The 16,069-nt window shown below is 29.8% G+C and overlaps 3 non-coding genes across 3 annotated transcripts; all 3 read left to right on the plus strand.

The window, feature by feature from the left end:
- The first annotated feature begins 2,661 nt into the window (after window positions 1-2,661).
- On the plus strand, window positions 2,662-4,656 carry LOC138927513 (small subunit ribosomal RNA). The gene has a single exon (XR_011443998.1). It is a non-coding gene; the product is annotated as a small subunit ribosomal RNA (ribosomal RNA).
- A 707-nt stretch (window positions 4,657-5,363) lies between these two features.
- On the plus strand, window positions 5,364-5,542 carry LOC138927503 (5.8S ribosomal RNA). The gene has a single exon (XR_011443988.1). It is a non-coding gene; the product is annotated as a 5.8S ribosomal RNA (ribosomal RNA).
- Window positions 5,543-5,860: 318 nt separating this feature from the next.
- LOC138927509 (large subunit ribosomal RNA) lies at window positions 5,861-9,813 on the plus strand. The gene has a single exon (XR_011443994.1). It is a non-coding gene; the product is annotated as a large subunit ribosomal RNA (ribosomal RNA).
- The last annotated feature ends 6,256 nt before the right edge of the window (window positions 9,814-16,069 follow it).

Here is a 16,069-nt window from a genome sequence, read left to right on the forward strand (position 1 = left end):
ATAATTTAATTATATTATATTAAATATGGAAATATTAAAAATATATTAAAAATATTAAAAATATTTTCATATGGATATGCAATCGTATGGATATCCAAATATGTGTGGGAAAGTCATACTTCCCATACAATAAATGACCGGATTGACGAAACCGTGTTCAAAAAGGTATATAGGGTAGGTGGTGTTCGGCCTACCAATATAATATTAAAATAATATTATATTAAACAGAAGACCGCCAGTATTAATATATGAGCATATGGTATATGAATATATATGCATATAACATAATATAATATATTAATTATATATTATATTAACTATGGAAATATTAAAAATATATTAAAAATATTAAAAATATTTTCATATGGATATGCAATCGTATGGATATCCAAATATGTGTGGGAAAGTCATACTTCCCATACAATAAATGACCGGATTGACGAAACCGTGTTCAAAAAGGTATATAGGGTAGGTGGTGTTCGGCCTACCAATATAATATTAAAATAATATTATATTAAACAGAAGACCGCCAGTATTAATATATGAGCATATGGTTATGAATACATATGCATATAACATATATGAAAATATATGAATATAAAAAAATATATATGGATATGAAAATATTTATATGTATATGAAATATATGGTAGGTGATGGTGATAGCCTACCATATAATATATAATATAATAATTTAATTATATTATATTAAATATGGAAATATTAAAAATATATTAAAAATATTAAAAATATTTTCATATGGATATGCAATCGTATGGATATCCAAATATGTGTGGGAAAGTCATACTTCCCATACAATAAATGACCGGATTGACGAAACCGTGTTCAAAAAGGTATATAGGGTAGGTGGTGTTCGGCCTACCAATATAATATTAAAATAATATTATATTAAACAGAAGACCGCCAGTATTAATATATAAGCATATGGTTATGAATACATATGCATATAACATATATGAAAATATATGAATATAAAAAAATATATATGGATATGAAAATATTTATATGTATATGAAATATATGGTAGGTGATGGTGATAGCCTACCATATAATATATAATATAATAATTTAATTATATTATATTAAATATGGAAATATTAAAAATATATTAAAAATATTAAAAATATTTTCATATGGATATGCAATCGTATGGATATCCAAATATGTGTGGGAAAGTCATACTTCCCATACAATAAATGACCGGATTGACGAAACCGTGTTCAAAAAGGTATATAGGGTAGGTGGTGTTCAGCCTGCCAATATAATATTAAAATAATATTATATTAAACAGAAGACCGCCAGTATTAATATATGAGCATATGGTTATGAATACATATGCATATAACATATATGAAAATATATGAATATAAAAAAATATATATGGATATGAAAATATTTATATGTATATGAAATATATGGTAGGTGATGGGGATAGCCTACCATATAATATATAATATAATAATATTTATTATATTATAATAAATATGGAAATATTAAATTATTTTCATATGGATATGGATATGGATATACATATTCATATGGATATACTAAAATATACAAATTACCGATGAGTATATTTAGGGAGGGTAAAAAGGCAAATAAATACCCAGCTGACGAAGTGTTCAAAAAGGTATATAGGGTAGGTGGTGGTCCTAAATATAGAAATTATATATAATACAGAAATATAGGTAGTCCTATATATATATATATTATTTATATTATATGAATATACTAAAATACCGATGAGTATTTTTAGGTGAGGGAAAGAAGGCAAATAAATACCCAGCTTGACGAAAGTGTGGTCAAAAAGGTATATATGGTAGGTGGTGTAAGCCTATCTATATAATATAACATACTATATTATATAATATATACACTATATTGTATACTTAGATAATATCGTTGAAGCGTCTACGTCTTATTATAAATTATAATTTGACAAGTTTCCAATTATTATCGTTAATTTCTGGTTCTAGGCAAATAAAAATTTCTTTTTATTATATCCTAGTAAGTATATGGAATTAAATTTAATTTCATATACGTATATGATAATAGTAGTAATATTATTATTATTATATGTATAAATAAATATGAATAAACTATATATATGAAAATATATAATATATGAAAATTAAAAAGTGCTTAGTTTTATATCATATAAAACTAGACTTTTATATACAAAGAAAATAAATTTTAAATTTATTATCAAAATACATATTCGATAATTTTATTATAAAATTAAGCAAATATATATATGTGAATATATACAAATTGTTGTATGTGAAAATATAAAGATATTTTAGAATTAAATATATGCATAATATTGTATTTTATTAAAAAAAATATTAAAGAAGGCTTATATAAATAAAAAGACCGCCCGCTCATATAAATACCCTAACACAAACGAGGGTTTAAGAAAAAGCCATGAAAAAAATATACCCTGAGGTGTATGCGTTGGGCACCCGAGGGATATATAAATAATATATATATATATATATATATATTTTAATAAATGAACGAATATTGAATGCCATATAATAATTGGCCAAATTCGTTAATATTTTAATTTATACAAATATTTGCAATATTTATTTTCTATATATCAATATGAAAATGAAATATATCAAAGATATAAACATTATTCTGGTTGATCCTGCCAGTAGTTATATGCTTGTCTCAAAGATTAAGCCATGCATGTCTAAGTACACACGCATTAAAAGTGAAACCGCAAAAGGCTCATTATATCAGTTATGGTTCCTTAGATCGTTAACAGTTACTTGGATAACTGTGGTAATTCTAGAGCTAATACATGCAATTAAAACATGAACCTTATGGGACATGTGCTTTTATTAGGCTAAAACCAAGCGATCGCAAGATCGTTATATTGGTTGAACTCTAGATAACATGCAGATCGTATGGTCTTGTACCGACGACAGATCTTTCAAATGTCTGCCCTATCAACTTTTGATGGTAGTATCTAGGACTACCATGGTTGCAACGGGTAACGGGGAATCAGGGTTCGATTCCGGAGAGGGAGCCTGAGAAACGGCTACCACATCTAAGGAAGGCAGCAGGCGCGTAAATTACCCACTCCCAGCTCGGGGAGGTAGTGACGAAAAATAACAATACAGGACTCATATCCGAGGCCCTGTAATTGGAATGAGTACACTTTAAATCCTTTAACAAGGACCAATTGGAGGGCAAGTCTGGTGCCAGCAGCCGCGGTAATTCCAGCTCCAATAGCGTATATTAAAGTTGTTGCGGTTAAAACGTTCGTAGTTGAACTTGTGCTTCATACGGGTAGTACAACATACAATTGTAGTTAGTACTATACCTTTATGTATGTAAGCGTATTACCGGTGGAGTTCTTATATATGTTTAAATACTTGTATTTTTTCATATGTTCCTCCTATTTAAAAACCTGCATTAGTGCTCTTAAACGAGTGTTATTGTGGGCCGGTACAATTACTTTGAACAAATTAGAGTGCTTAAAGCAGGCTTCAAATGCCTGAATATTCTGTGCATGGGATAATGAAATAAGACCTCTGTTCTGCTTTCATTGGTTTTCAGATCAAGAGGTAATGATTAATAGAAGCAGTTTGGGGGCATTAGTATTACGACGCGAGAGGTGAAATTCTTGGACCGTCGTAAGACTAACTTAAGCGAAAGCATTTGCCAAAGATGTTTTCATTAATCAAGAACGAAAGTTAGAGGTTCGAAGGCGATCAGATACCGCCCTAGTTCTAACCATAAACGATGCCAGCTAGCAATTGGGTGTAGCTACTTTTATGGCTCTCTCAGTCGCTTCCCGGGAAACCAAAGCTTTTGGGCTCCGGGGGAAGTATGGTTGCAAAGCTGAAACTTAAAGGAATTGACGGAAGGGCACCACCAGGAGTGGAGCCTGCGGCTTAATTTGACTCAACACGGGAAAACTTACCAGGTCCGAACATAAGTGTGTAAGACAGATTGATAGCTCTTTCTCGAATCTATGGGTGGTGGTGCATGGCCGTTCTTAGTTCGTGGAGTGATTTGTCTGGTTAATTCCGATAACGAACGAGACTCAAATATATTAAATAGATATCTTCAGGATTATGGTGTTGAAGCTTATATAGCCTTCATTCATGGTAGCAGTAAAATGTTTATTGTGTTTGAATGTGTTTATATAAGTGGAGCCGTACCTGTTGGTTTGTCCCATTATAAGGATACTAGCTTCTTAAATGGACAAATTGCGTCTAGCAATAATGAGATTGAGCAATAACAGGTCTGTGATGCCCTTAGATGTCCTGGGCTGCACGCGCGCTACAATGAAAGTATCAACGTGTATTTCCTAGACCGAGAGGTCCGGGTAAACCGCTGAACCACTTTCATGCTTGGGATTGTGAACTGAAACTGTTCACATGAACTTGGAATTCCTAGTAAGTGTGAGTCATTAACTCGCATTGATTACGTCCCTGCCCTTTGTGCACACCGCCCGTCGCTACTACCGATTGAATTATTTAGTGAGGTCTCCGGACGTGATCACTGTGACGCCTTGTGTGTTACGGTTGTTTCGCAGAAGTTGACCGAACTTGATTATTTAGAGGAAGTAAAAGTCGTAACAAGGTTTCCGTAGGTGAACCTGCGGAAGGATCATTATTGAATGAATCTTATCCGTTATTAAAATATTTATTATATATAAATATATAAATAAAAATTACCCAAAAATAAAAGACATATATATTATATTGAATATATAGACCATTTGTTGTCTTCAATATAAATTGCGTGTATATTTAATTAATATACATGCGTTGCGTGATGTATTGTTCATATTAAATTATGCGCATACATTGATAAATGCAACACCTAAAATATACATTGTTGTACCTGATATACAGGTTAATGCTTTATATAATATTAAAACAATATAAATTATATTTATATTGATTATATAAAACTAAGACATTTCGCAACAATTATTTTAGGTATATCAAAAAATTAAACATATTTTATATGTTTAAATATAGACGAATATATTGAATATAAATTGCGTGTATATTTAATTAATATACATGCGTTGCGTGATGTATTGTTCATATTAAATTATGCGCATACATTGATAAATGCAACACCTAAAATATACATTGTTGTACCTGATATACAGGTTAATGCTTTATATAATATTAAAACAATATAAATTATATTTATATTGATTATATAAAACTAAGACATTTCGCAACAATTATTTTAGGTATAAAAATAACTTTATTGAAGGAATTGATATATGCCAGTTAAATGGTGTATTTTTAATTTCTTTCAATAAAAACATAATTGACGAATTGTATATTTATATATATTTATAAAACTCTAAGCGGTGGATCACTCGGCTCATGGGTCGATGAAGAACGCAGCAAACTGTGCGTCATCGTGTGAACTGCAGGACACATGAACATCGACATTTTGAACGCATATCGCAGTCCATGCTGTTATGTACTTTAATTAATTTTATAGTGCTGCTTGGACTACATATGGTTGAGGGTTGTAAGACTATGCTAATAAAGTTGCTTATTATTATATATTTTTATAATGATATGCATATGGTATATTATTGGATATATTTATATATTCATAATATTAAATATAAAAGCAATTATCTCAAATATTTATAAAAGAAAAAATGAAGATATACAATTCTTTCTTTTTTCAATTCAAATAATACTGAGAAATGTCTAGCATAAAAAAAATTAAATTTTTTTTAACTAGAATTGTCTCTTATTTAAAGATGCGAAAATTGAAAATATATCAAATATATTGTTCTTCATAGAGATATATTGTTTATATATATATACATTGCTTTATACAACCTCAACTCATATGGGACTACCCCCTGAATTTAAGCATATTAATTAGGGGAGGAAAAGAAACTAACAAGGATTTTCTTAGTAGCGGCGAGCGAAAAGAAATCAGTTCAGCACTAAGTCACTTTGTCTATATGGCAAATGTGAGATGCAGTGTATGGAGCGTCAATATTCTAGTATGAGAAATTAACGATTTAAGTCCTTCTTAAATGAGGCCATTTACCCATAGAGGGTGCCAGGCCCGTATAACGTTAATGATTACTAGATGATGTTTCCAAAGAGTCGTGTTGCTTGATAGTGCAGCACTAAGTGGGTGGTAAACTCCATCTAAAACTAAATATAACCATGAGACCGATAGTAAACAAGTACCGTGAGGGAAAGTTGAAAAGAACTCTGAATAGAGAGTTAAATAGTACGTGAAACTGCTTAGAGGTTAAGCCCGATGAACCTGAATATCCATTATGGAAAATTCATCATTAAAGTTATAATATTTAAATAATATTATAGAAATAGTGTGCATTTTTTCCATATAAGGACATTGTAATCTATTAACATATATAATTTATCATAAAATATGACTTATAGTTTATTCAAATTATTATGCTTGCATTTTAACATAGGATAAATGTCATTAATTTGATAAAGTGTTGATAGATTAATAAGAATACAGTGCGTTAATTTTTCGGAATTATATAATGGCATAATTATCATTGATTTTTGTGTTTATTATATGCACTTGTATGATTAACAATGCGAAAGATTCAGGATACCTTCGGGACCCGTCTTGAAACACGGACCAAGGAGTCTAACATATGTGCAAGTTATTGGGATATAAACCTAATAGCGTAATTAACTTGACTATTAATGGGATTAGTTTTTTAACTATTTTATAGTTAATTAACACAATCCCGGGGCGTTCTATATAGTTATGTATAATAATATTTATATTATTTATGCCTCTAACTGGAACGTACCTTGAGCAGATATGCTGTGACCCGAAAGATGGTGAACTATACTTGATCAGGTTGAAGTCAGGGGAAACCCTGATGGAAGACCGAAACAGTTCTGACGTGCAAATCGATTGTCAGAATTGAGTATAGGGGCGAAAGACCAATCGAACCATCTAGTAGCTGGTTCCTTCCGAAGTTTCCCTCAGGATAGCTGGTGCATTTTAATGTTATATAAAATAATCTTATCTGGTAAAGCGAATGATTAGAGGCCTTAGGGTCGAAACGATCTTAACCTATTCTCAAACTTTAAATGGGTAAGAACCTTAACTTTCTTGATATGAAGTTTAAGGTTATGATATAATGTGCCCAGTGGGCCACTTTTGGTAAGCAGAACTGGCGCTGTGGGATGAACCAAACGTAATGTTACGGTGCCCAAATTAACAACTCATGCAGAAACCATGAAAGGCGTTGGTTGCTTAAAACAGCAGGACGGTGATCATGGAAGTCGAAATCCGCTAAGGAGTGTGTAACAACTCACCTGCCGAAGCAACTAGCCCTTAAAATGGATGGCGCTTAAGTTGTATACCTATACATTACCGCTAAAGTAGATGATTTATATTACTTGTAATATAAATTTTGAAACTTTAGTGAGTAGGAAGGTACAATGGTATGCGTAGAAGTGTTTGGCGTAAGCCTGCATGGAGCTGCTATTGGTACAGATCTTGGTGGTAGTAGCAAATAATCGAATGAGACCTTGGAGGACTGAAGTGGAGAAGGGTTTCGTGTGAACAGTGGTTGATCACGAGTTAGTCGGTCCTAAGTTCAAGGCGAAAGCCGAAAATTTTCAAGTAAAAATAAATATTACAATTATTGTGAAAATTATATACTTGAATAATTTTGAACGAAAGGGAATACGGTTCCAATTCCGTAACCTGTTGAGTATCCGTTGTTTGTTATTAAATATGGGCCTCGTGCTCATCCTGGCAACAGGAACGACCATAAAGAAGCCGTCGAGAGATATCGGAAGAGTTTTCTTTTCTGTTTTATAGTCGTACTACCATGGAAGTCTTTCGCAGAGAGATATGGTAGATGGGCTAGAAGAGCATGACATATACTGTTGTGTCGATATTTTCTCCTCGGACCTTGAAAATTTATGGTGGGGATACGCAAACTTCTCAACAGGCCGTACCAATATCCGCAGCTGGTCTCCAAGGTGAAGAGTCTCTAGTCGATAGAATAATGTAGGTAAGGGAAGTCGGCAAATTAGATCCGTAACTTCGGGATAAGGATTGGCTCTGAAGATTGAGATAGTCGGGCTTGATTGGGAAACAATAATATGGTTTATGTGCTCGTTCTGGGTAAATAGAGTTATAATCATTTATGGTTGTAACTTGTTCCCCGGATAGTTTAGTTACGTATCCAATTGTGGAACTTTCTTGCTAAAATTTTTAAGAATACTAGTTGGGTCAAACCAATTAGTTCTTATTAATTATAACGATTATCAATTAACAATCAATTCAGAACTGGCACGGACTTGGGGAATCCGACTGTCTAATTAAAACAAAGCATTGTGATGGCCCTAGCGGGTGTTGACACAATGTGATTTCTGCCCAGTGCTCTGAATGTCAAAGTGAAGAAATTCAAGTAAGCGCGGGTCAACGGCGGGAGTAACTATGACTCTCTTAAGGTAGCCAAATGCCTCGTCATCTAATTAGTGACGCGCATGAATGGATTAACGAGATTCCTTCTGTCCCTATCTACTATCTAGCGAAACCACAGCCAAGGGAACGGGCTTGGAATAATTAGCGGGGAAAGAAGACCCTTTTGAGCTTGACTCTAATCTGGCAGTGTAAGGAGACATAAGAGGTGTAGAATAAGTGGGAGATATTAGACTTCGGTTTGGTATCGACAATGAAATACCACTACTCTTATTGTTTCCTTACTTACTTGATTAAATGGAACGTGTATCATTTCCTAGCCATTATACGGATATATTTATTATATCTTATGGTATTGGGTTTTGATGCAAGCTTCTTGATCAAAGTATCACGAGTTTGTTATATAATCGCAAACAAATTCTTTAATGAGAGATGCATTCATGTATTATCGATTTGAAAATTTGGTATAACTCCAATTACTCAGGTATGATCCAATTCAAGGACATTGCCAGGTAGGGAGTTTGACTGGGGCGGTACATCTCTCAAATAATAACGGAGGTGTCCCAAGGCCAGCTCAGTGCGGACAGAAACCACACATAGAGCAAAAGGGCAAATGCTGACTTGATCTCGGTGTTCAGTACACACAGGGACAGCAAAAGCTCGGCCTATCGATCCTTTTGGTTTAAAGAGTTTTTAACAAGAGGTGTCAGAAAAGTTACCATAGGGATAACTGGCTTGTGGCGGCCAAGCGTTCATAGCGACGTCGCTTTTTGATCCTTCGATGTCGGCTCTTCCTATCATTGTGAAGCAAAATTCACCAAGCGTTGGATTGTTCACCCATGCAAGGGAACGTGAGCTGGGTTTAGACCGTCGTGAGACAGGTTAGTTTTACCCTACTAATGACAAAACGTTGTTGCGACAGCATTCCTGCGTAGTACGAGAGGAACCGCAGGTACGGACCAATGGCACAATACTTGTTCGAGCGAACAGTGGTATGACGCTACGTCCGTTGGATTATGCCTGAACGCCTCTAAGGTCGTATCCGTGCTGGACTGCAATGATAAATAAGGGGCAATTTGCATTGTATGGCTTCTAAACCATTTAAAGTTTATTATTTATATTTTAAACGACAATGGATGTGATGCCAATGTAATTTGTAACATAGTAAATTGGGAGGATCTTTGATCACCTGATGCCATGCTAGTTACATATGAAAACATTATTTAATACAATGACAAAGCCTAGAATCAATTGTAAACGACTTTTGTAACGGGCAAGGTGTTGTAAGTGGTTGAGCAGCTGCCATACTGCGATCCACTGAAGCTTATCCTTTGCTTGATGATTCGAAATATAAAAAAAATGTAAATATGCATGTGTAAATATGTATATTTAGTATAAAAAATCGTTATATGCTATATCTAAGAAAGCATATAAGGATTTATCACGGGTTGTCCACGTTTCCCTACTAATTGTGGCCTACTAACTGTTTCGTCATCTTATTAGTGACGTGAAAAATGAAAATAATATTTTTCATTTATAGTTATAAGTCTTAAACCTTAGACGGCGGGAGTTGAATTACTTTCGTTTAGGTAGCCAAATGCCTCGTCATCTCAATAGTGACTGGAAAAATGAACACACTATTTTTCATTTATATTGTTACACGTCTTAAACCGTAAGGCGGAGATGAATTACTTTCGTTTAGGTAGCCAAATGGCTCGTCATCTTATTAGTGACGTTAAAAATGAAAATAATATTTTTCATTTATATTGTTATAAGTCTTAAACCTTATAACGGCGGAAGATGAATTACTTTCGCATAGGTAGCCAAATGCCTCGTCATCTTATTAGTGACGTGAAAAATGAAAATAATATTTTCATTTATATTGTTATAAGTCTTAAACTTTAAGACGGCGGGAGTTGAATTACTTTCGCATAGGTAGCCAAATGCCTCGTCATCTTATTAGGTGGTGTTCAGCCTGATATAATATTAAAATATTATTATGTTATTTAAAACCTCCATATAAAAATATTAGCATATATTATTATAAATCATAAACCTAAAAATATATGGATATGAAAATATTTATATGTAGCCAAATGCCTCGTATCTTATTAGTGATGCGATGATTAAATATAATATATAATTAATTATGTTATATTTAAAAATACGGAATATTAAAAATATTAAAAATATATATGTTATAATCGTATGGATATCCAAATATATGTTGGGAAGTCATACTTCCCATACAATAGACCGGATTGACGAAACCGTGTTCAAAAAGTATATAGGTAGGTGGTGTTCAATTAAATAGAATATTATTAATATTTAAAACCTCCGGTATTAATAATATAAATTTATATTGTTATAAGCATAAACATTAAGAAAATATATGAATATACTTTATATATGGATATGAAAATGCCTATTTATATTATTAGGTGATGGGAATGATATAATATAAATATAATTAATTATATTATATTTATGGAAATATTAAAAATATATTAAAAATATTAAAAATATTTTCATATGGATATGCAATCGTATGGATATCCAAATATGTGTGGGAAAGTCATACTTCCCATACAATAAATGACCGGATTGACGAAACCGTGTTCAAAAAGGTATATAGGGTAGGTGGTGTTCGGCCTACCAATATAATATTAAAATAATATTATATTAAACAGAAGACCGCCAGTATTATGAGCATATGGTTATGAATACATATGCATATAACATATATGAAAATATATGAATATAAAAAAATATATATGGATATGAAAATATTTATATGTATATGAAATATATGGTAGGTGATGAGGATAGCCTACCATATAATATATAATATAATAATTTAATTATATTATATTAAATATGGAAATATTAAAAATATATTAAAAATATTAAAAATATTTTCATATGGATATGCAATCGTATGGATATCCAAATATGTGTGGGAAAGTCATACTTCCCATACAATAAATGACCGGATTGACGAAACCGTGTTCAAAAAGGTATATAGGGTAGGTGGTGTTCAGCCTACCAATATAATATTAAAATAATATTATATTAAACAGAAGACCGCCAGTATTAATATATGAGCATATGGTTATGAATACATATGCATATAACATATATGAAAATATATGAATATAAAAAAATATATATGGATATGAAAATATTTATATGTATATGAAATATATGGTAGGTGATGAGGATAGCCTACCATATAATATATAATATAATAATTTAATTATATTATATTAAATATGGAAATATTAAAAATATATTAAAAATATTAAAAATATTTTCATATGGATATGCAATCGTATGGATATCCAAATATGTGTGGGAAAGTCATACTTCCCATACAATAAATGACCGGATTGACGAAACCGTGTTCAAAAAGGTATATAGGGTAGGTGGTGTTCGGCCTACCAATATAATATTAAAATAATATTATATTAAACAGAAGACCGCCAGTATTAATATATAAGCATATGGTTATGAATACATATGCATATAACATATATGAAAATATATGAATATAAAAAAATATATATGGATATGAAAATATTTATATGTATATGAAATATATGGTAGGTGATGGGGATAGCCTACCATATAATATATAATATAATAATTTAATTATATTATATTAAATATGGAAATATTAAAAATATATTAAAAATATTAAAAATATTTTCATATGGATATGCAATCGTATGGATATCCAAATATGTGTGGGAAAGTCATACTTCCCATACAATAAATGACCGGATTGACGAAACCGTGTTCAAAAAGGTATATAGGGTAGGTGGTGTTCAGCCTACCAATATAATATTAAAATAATATTATATTAAACAGAAGACCGCCAGTATTAATATATAAGCATATGGTTATGAATACATATGCATATAACATATATGAAAATATATGAATATAAAAAAATATATATGGATATGAAAATATTTATATGTATATGAAATATATGGTAGGTGATGGGGATAGCCTACCATATAATATATATAATATAATAATATTTATTATATTATAATAAATATGGAAATATTAAAAATATATTAAAAATATTAAAAATATTTTCATATGGATATGCAATCGTATGGATATCCAAATATGTGTGGGAAAGTCATACTTCCCATACAATAAATGACCGGATTGACGAAACCGTGTTCAAAAAGGTATATAGGGTAGGTGGTGTTCGGCCTACCAATATAATATTAAAATAATATTATATTAAACAGAAGACCGCCAGTATTAATATATGAGCATATGGTTATGAATACATATGCATATAACATATATGAAAATATATGAATATAAAAAAATATATATGGATATGAAAATATTTATATGTATATGAAATATATGGTAGGTGATGAGGATAGCCTACCATATAATATATAATATAATAATTTAATTATATTATATTAAATATGGAAATATTAAAAATATATTAAAAATATTAAAAATATTTTCATATGGATATGCAATCGTATGGATATCCAAATATGTGTGGGAAAGTCATACTTCCCATACAATAAATGACCGGATTGACGAAACCGTGTTCAAAAAGGTATATAGGGTAGGTGGTGTTCAGCCTACCAATATAATATTAAAATAATATTATATTAAACAGAAGACCGCCAGTATTAATATATGAGCATATGGTTATGAATACATATGCATATAACATATATGAATATAAAAAAAATATATATGGATATGAAAATATTTATATGTATATGAAATATATGGTAGGTGATGAGGATAGCCTACCATATAATATATAATATAATAATTTAATTATATTATATTAAATATGGAAATATTAAAAATATATTAAAAATATTAAAAATATTTTCATATGGATATGCAATCGTATGGATATCCAAATATGTGTGGGAAAGTCATACTTCCCATACAATAAATGACCGGATTGACGAAACCGTGTTCAAAAAGGTATATAGGGTAGGTGGTGTTCGGCCTACCAATATAATATTAAAATAATATTATATTAAACAGAAGACCGCCAGTATTAATATATAAGCATATGGTTATGAATACATATGCATATAACATATATGAAAATATATGAATATAAAAAAATATATATGGATATGAAAATATTTATATGTATATGAAATATATGGTAGGTGATGGGGATAGCCTACCATATAATATATAATATAATAATTTAATTATATTATATTAAATATGGAAATATTAAAAATATATTAAAAATATTAAAAATATTTTCATATGGATATGCAATCGTATGGATATCCAAATATGTGTGGGAAAGTCATACTTCCCATACAATAAATGACCGGATTGACGAAACCGTGTTCAAAAAGGTATATAGGGTAGGTGGTGTTCGGCCTACCAATATAATATTAAAATAATATTATATTAAACAGAAGACCGCCAGTATTAATATATGAGCATATGGTTATGAATACATATGCATATAACATATATGAAAATATATGAATATAAAAAAATATATATGGATATGAAAATATTTATATGTATATGAAATATATGGTAGGTGATGAGGATAGCCTACCATATAATATATAATATAATAATTTAATTATATTATATTAAATATGGAAATATTAAAAATATATTAAAAATATTAAAAATATTTTCATATGGATATGCAATCGTATGGATATCCAAATATGTGTGGGAAAGTCATACTTCCCATACAATAAATGACCGGATTGACGAAACCGTGTTCAAAAAGGTATATAGGGTAGGTGGTGTTCAGCCTACCAATATAATATTAAAATAATATTATATTAAACAGAAGACCGCCAGTATTAATATATGAGCATATGGTTATGAATACATATGCATATAACATATATGAATATAAAAAAATATATATGGATATGAAAATATTTATATGTATATGAAATATATGGTAGGTGATGAGGATAGCCTACCATATAATATATAATATAATAATTTAATTATATTATATTAAATATGGAAATATTAAAAATATATTAAAAATATTAAAAATATTTTCATATGGATATGCAATCGTATGGATATCCAAATATGTGTGGGAAAGTCATACTTCCCATACAATAAATGACCGGATTGACGAAACCGTGTTCAAAAAGGTATATAGGGTAGGTGGTGTTCGGCCTACCAATATAATATTAAAATAATATTATATTAAACAGAAGACCGCCAGTATTAATATATAAGCATATGGTTATGAATACATATGCATATAACATATATGAAAATATATGAATATAAAAAAATATATATGGATATGAAAATATTTATATGTATATGAAATATATGGTAGGTGATGGGGATAGCCTACCATATAATATATAATATAATAATTTAATTATATTATATTAAATATGGAAATATTAAAAATATATTAAAAATATTAAAAATATTTTCATATGGATATGCAATCGTATGGATATCCAAATATGTGTGGGAAAGTCATACTTCCCATACAATAAATGACCGGATTGACGAAACCGTGTTCAAAAAGGTATATAGGGTAGGTGGTGTTCGGCCTACCAATATAATATTAAAATAATATTATATTAAACAGAAGACCGCCAGTATTAATATATGAGCATATGGTTATGAATACATATGCATATAACATATATGAAAATATATGAATATAAAAAAATATATATGGATATGAAAATATTTATATGTATATGAAATATATGGTAGGTGATGAGGATAGCCTACCATATAATATATAATATAATAATTTAATTATATTATATTAAATATGGAAATATTAAAAATATATTAAAAATATTAAAAATATTTTCATATGGATATGCAATCGTATGGATATCCAAATATGTGTGGGAAAGTCATACTTCCCATACAATAAATGACCGGATTGACGAAACCGTGTTCAAAAAGGTATATAGGGTAGGTGGTGTTCAGCCTACCAATATAATATTAAAATAATATTATATTAAACAGAAGACCGCCAGTATTAATATATGAGCATATGGTTATGAATACATATGCATATAACATATATGAAAATATATGAATATAAAAAAATATATATGGATATGAAAATATTTATATGTATATGAAATATATGGTAGGTGATGAGGATAGCCTACCATATAATATATAATATAATAATTTAATTATATTATATTAAATATGGAAATATTAAAAATATATTAAAAATATTAAAAATATTTTCATATGGATATGCAATCGTATGGATATCCAAATATGTGTGGGAAAGTCATACTTCCCATACAATAAATGACCGGATTGACGAAACCGTGTTCAAAAAGGTATATAGGGTAGGTGGTGTTCGGCCTACCAATATAATATTAAAATAATATTATATTAAACAGAAGACCGCCAGTATTAATATATAAGCATATGGTTATGAATACATATGCATATAACATATATGAAAATATATGAATATAAAAAAATATATATGGATATGAAAATATTTATATGTATATGAAATATATGGTAGGTGATGGGGATAGCCTACCATATAATATATAATATAATAATTTAATTATATTATATTAAATAT

This window comes from Drosophila bipectinata, unplaced genomic scaffold (assembly GCF_030179905.1).
Source record: "Drosophila bipectinata strain 14024-0381.07 unplaced genomic scaffold, DbipHiC1v2 scaffold_295, whole genome shotgun sequence".
In the NCBI taxonomy this organism is placed as follows: Eukaryota; Metazoa; Arthropoda; class Insecta; order Diptera; family Drosophilidae; genus Drosophila; species Drosophila bipectinata.